This window comes from Alosa pseudoharengus, unplaced genomic scaffold (genome assembly GCF_046254945.1).
Source record: "Alosa pseudoharengus isolate Yale_2024_CS ecotype anadromous, Long Island Sound unplaced genomic scaffold, YU_APseudo_1.1 YU_APseudo_1.1_scf_21, whole genome shotgun sequence".
NCBI lineage: Eukaryota > Metazoa > Chordata > Actinopteri > Clupeiformes > Clupeidae > Alosa > Alosa pseudoharengus.
In genome coordinates, this window is record NW_027468674.1 from 10,411,160 (window position 1) to 10,416,611 (window position 5,452).

The 5,452-nt window shown below is 38.6% G+C and overlaps 1 protein-coding gene across 1 annotated transcript in view; it reads left to right on the top strand.

The window, feature by feature from the left end:
- LOC143137580 (transmembrane protein 26-like) overlaps positions 1–1,656 on the top strand; it is a 10,848-nt gene extending 9,192 nt beyond the window's left edge. Inside the window, exon 6 of the mRNA XM_076297829.1 lies at positions 1–1,656. This exon is cut by the window's left edge and continues 1,612 nt beyond it. The gene's annotated coding sequence lies outside the window, so the exon portion shown is untranslated.
- The last annotated feature ends 3,796 nt before the right edge of the window (positions 1,657–5,452 follow it).

Consider the following 5,452-nt stretch of genomic DNA (forward strand, 5'->3'; position numbering starts at 1 on the left):
TGGCTTTGTCATGTTTTCATTATGACAGTTTATGCTCTCAGTGTTTTCCCATGCAAAAAAAGGTCAGAACTCGGTGACTATTTGAAAATGCTCAAGACAGCACTATACAGTACTTGTACAGCTATTTGAAAACTACAGTAAAGTTACAAATTGCTGTAGTTAGGGGAGTAAGTGAGTACAAGACACTGAATATGTACATTTTTACTGTATGGTCTTTGCAATTCCACAGCATTGTGACAGAATTTGATAACTAGTTCACCGATTTTGTATGTAATGACTCAAGCAATGAAATGAAGACTATTAGTTTTATTGGGAACGACTATTCAGCATCCATAAGTATAGTTCATTTTGACTGACATGACAAAGCAACTGATACATGTTCAAAAGCATTTGCAATTTGTTCAGAGGAAGGAGAAATTGCTACTATGATGTGCACAAATGACTAAATGTTGTGGAGGTTGAACTAATAGTTATGAGAATTTTCATTCTTATCTGAGAAAAGCACCAAAGCGACTGAGAAAAACTCTTTCGAGACCGAAAATAATCATTGTAAGTGACGTGGCTGCTTTTGTTGTAATCCACAGAGTGCTGTCTGTACTCTTTCTAAGCAACGTAAGCTGATGATGCATGGGACAGCCTTTTGAGCAGTGTTCTGTCTGGAATGTTCCCATTGATATAGGGGTGGGTTGCCCTAATGTAGGTAATGTTTTGCTTTGCGGACTTCAATAGCAGGCTTTATTATGCTACAATGTGAAGGCAACACATTAAAGGTTGTATCAGCGATTTCAGGCCCAAACATAAATGATCACATTCATCTACTCTTTCCTAACGATCTGCTAGCTGCCTGCCCCATAAGCAGGCCTTCAAAAAAACGCATCTCTGTAGGCAGCCTAGGCTCCGAGATCTGTACACAGAAACAATTGTTACCAACAAGTGTTGGCAACCACTCAAAGGCAAAATAAAGTGTTCCAACCAATAACTGACGACATGCACGTTTAGGAGAGTTTCAATTGCACGGGGGGGTGTGGGGGGGGAGTAGCAAGCTAGCTCTCTGTTTTGTTTGAACATCAACAGAAGTGACGTTACCCCGCAATTGCTAATGCAACCTTTAAATCCACATCCAATTTTGATCAAAGGACCCTGCAGCTTTGGCTTTCCCATAGTTTTACTGGCCTTTGTTAGTTTGGGGAAGAGCTACACCCACTGGAGCTTAGGTGTCCCACATTAGGCAGTGTCCCACATTAGGAGATAGATAGATAGATAGATAGATAGATAGATAGATAGATACTTTATTGATCCCCAAAGGAGTTTCTTTTCTGGAGAACTTTGATCATCAGCAGCAGGCAAATCATCATGATCATCCAATCAGAATAAATGGAACTGGATATGTGGTTGCAACACTGCTCAAAAAGTTGCCCCATGTATCAACTACCTTTACAGTTTTGAAAATATTGATGAAGATCAAAGAAATGTTCCAAAGTGACATAGAGAAACTGTATTTTCTCATCAGTAATCCTGTTGCATGGCTGTTTTGCATGATGCTCCTTGAAGGCCTATACTGCATATCTGCCAAACCATCAATGGAAACCTCTTAAATCCATGTGTTTGTACTTTGTGATATCTGTTAAATAAATCAAAGGAATAGTTTGCCTCACATTTCCCTGGTAATGCTGTGTATTGTGAAAGCAGAATCTTGGCAGCAGCTATTGTGTGTGTGTGTGTGTGTGTGTGTGTGTGTGTGTGTGTGTGTGTGTGTGACTGCGTGCTAGTGTGTGTGTGATGTTTTTGTAAACCATGTTCGGCGCAGCCGTTCAGCTGTTGGACCGAGTGCAAACAGCCCCCAGGCTCTGACACGATGAGTCTTGCTCTTCTCCGTTCAGAGGTTGCAGTCGTCTGGCCACTCTCCACTTGGATCTCTCGTGTCAGACCTGATTAGTTCAAGAACAAATGCTGCTTTTGGCCAGGCCAAAACAAACATGGCGGAGTGTTTTGCATCTCTATTACTTAAAGTGACTGTTTGGAAGGCGGAAACAAGATCCAGTTATGGTAGATAAATGGAGAAGTTTTAACAGCATGTTGTGCCAATCAGATCGGAGCAGAATAGAGTATAGGGCAATGAGTGAACTCAAACAAACTTTCAAGATTCATTCACAAACAACAGAACATTAGTACATCAGCCCAACCAGGGGTGAAACTTTGAGTTGAACCTCTCCACTTCATCATGCTCTATAACAGTTTTATATAATTATTGAGGGAGCGGGGCTTGGCTGATTTTGATTATTGGCTTCATATTTTACACCTACAAATCTGACTCTGATGTTGTTGGCCTACGTATGGAAAATGCATGTAACAAACAACACAAAATGATTTTGTGAGGTGCTGGCCACTGGTAAAAAGTTAAATGATAGAGAAGTGCCACACACTTTGGCTCCATTTGAAAAGGTTTATTAGGCAATGACGGTTCAGCCTATAGCTATAGTTGGCCTACGTAGAACACCCTTCTGCACTCTTAAAGCGAATGTGTTAGCAACAACACAAACTATCTGGACATAAAGACGTGTTAAAAACAACACAAGTTGTGTTATTCTCAACACAATCGTTTTAGGAATGTGGTGACCCGAAGTGGAATCCGTGGATGGCTGGGTGGCCGCCAGCTTTGTCACAACAACAACAACAAAATGCCTTTCTGGCATTTTGACAACAGCATCCTCTGTGTGTGCTGTCAAAATGCCAGAAAGAAAAAACAGCCCTTTTACCCTTTTTTACCCCTCTCACCCCCTTGAAGCCCCTTATCAGAGATAAGCCCTAGAAGGAAGGGAATGCTAGACTACTCCAAACAGACCATAATAGTTTAATGCATTCCTCCCCATGTATTTGATCTTGTTAGCGGATGTTTGTGAGGGTGTTGTTAAATCTGTTATTGTTTCTTTCTTTCTCAAAAATTATCTCGATCTTGCAACTCGAAATCATTGGGCAAGATTTCCAGGGAAGAAGTGATTCAGAGCAGCAGTAGCTTTCATAAGAATTTTCATACGGAGTCAATTGCAGTTTTTTATGATTGCTTTAAGCACAAGTTTGAAAAACAGGGCCCGTTTCTTCAAAACACTACACACAATTAACACAACACGACACCCAATTAGCAGAATCCCTTTGATCTTTTGCAAAATGAAACACAACTATTTATCAAAATTCTATTTTTTGTCATATCACAAACACATCCATCATATATAATACAGTATGATTATGTTTGAATCAGTTACACACCAATGTTCTCAATACAAAACGTATTTGACAAAACAGGTTTCCTAGGATAGTGTATGGTTGATTTTTCTCAGAAATATTGTTCAAGTAGGATTAGAGGATAATTAAGAGGATAAAAATATACTTACCAAATATGACACATAAGACCAGACCTGTACATTTAGTTAGAAGAATGAAGCCATACAGCTCTGCTATTAGAAGGTTTACCACTTACTCTGAGTTAACTTACCCAGGTTTGTCACTAAACCACGTACTTGGAATACCCCCCTGTACGTTGAGGACCGAACATGACATGTGAGATCAGACCTGTACATTGAGGACTGTTTTCTCTCCACATTACTACAGTTTTTCAAAATCTTTGCATATCACACCATTATTACAGTAAACATGTCACTATAACCCGATTACCCCATATAATAATATATAATATAATAATATCTGACAAAAGGACCCTGAACAAACTGATCAACATCTTGGACAATGAGTGTCATCCACTCCACAGCACTATTGTTAAGCAGTAGAGCTTGATCAGCTGGAGACTTCGCTCACATTTCTGAGCTATTTACATCTGCAATTTTTAATTTGATGATTATGGTTATTATGAGCCCTGAGCAGGTCTGGTTCTAGCCTACTATTTTGCGTGCAACATAACAAAGCGATCAAATTTGGATCAAAATTGACATAAACAAAACACAAACAACAAAATAATTGGTACTACTTGCTACCACATGATTTTAAAGATGCCCTAAGAGTGTAGCACTGTAGCTCCCTTGCTGCTCTAGCTTTTGGCTGCAGCAACTCGAGCTAGGTAGAACCGATTGTTTTCATTTTTTTTTCGTACCGACATAGGTGACTTTAAGAAACAGATCTATCTGAAAAATGGAGATTTCTTTTAAGGCATCAGAAGGGAGTTTACCTAACATACCTTAGGGCCTACTGCACAGCTCCACTAGCCACTTTTAACCACTGACTTTCTGCCTCACTGTTTGCGTGCTATTAGCACATATGCATAACCCCTCCCTCCATGCCACAGCCGAACTGTGGCCACACTTATACCTTTTCTTAATATAGTTATATATATAGATTTATAGATATATATAGACTTTATTCTTGCACTGTTGCACTGTTGGACTTACTCATTTGCACCATCACCATGACACTCACTCACACAGAGCACCTTACCTTACCTTACTATGCACAGAGAATCACAGGCTCAATCCCTGCCTCAGTCATTGCAAGCGCCTCTTGATTGATTACTGTAATCACCCACTATGTGGATACTGTTTTTAGAATTGATTTAGATTAAGTGTTATTTAGTATAATTTGTATTTTAGTATATTTAGTATATTCTTTATCTTCTACTGTCCTTATTGCTTAGTTGTGTTTTTTATATTATATACTTTTAATTACTTTTTTCTGCTGTTAGTGAATGTGTGTGTATGTCTGCTACTGAGACCTTGAATTTCCCCTGGGGATCAATAAAGTATCTATCTATCTATCTATCTATCTATCTATCTATCTATCTATCTATCTATCTAATATCATAACCACATACCAAATCTGCAAAACCATTCACTACATCTCAATTTCGTAAATTTGTTTTGTTCTTCCTCTCTGTGCTACATTGCCTTCAATTTTTGTTGTTGACAAGGGCAGACCCTTCTACACAGTGTTTACATAAGACTTGTCTTCACATCCGATAGTTGTGTTTAAATAATTGGTTCATGGGTGTGTATTTTTTTGAAATCGCAAAGAGGAAACATTATCTGAGTTGTCTGTGTCTAAAGTGAGTTTTGTAAATAAATATGTGTACTGTTTTGCAAAAAGTGTGATGCTGATAATGTTACCGGTGCTATTAGTTGTACAAATCTGGTCTAATATTTTGTGGGATACTTTTTATTTTAGTGTTTAAGCAATTGAAAAAAAACCCTGTAAATTGAGTCAATCCACAGTCTATTTCTTCCACTCTTCCAGTCTGAGTATGCTTCTCCTGCTCTGCTGAGAATGATTGAAGGGTTGTGATATTACGCATAGTTCTTATCATCACCCAAGAATGTGTTACAGCAACTTGTCCTGTGTCTCCTTCCTCTCCACAGCTTGTCAAATACACATCTAGAAAATAATTCTCCCACATTTAAACCTCATTTGTAAGATTGGACATAAGGACAATTGATTGTCACATGTAGTCAAG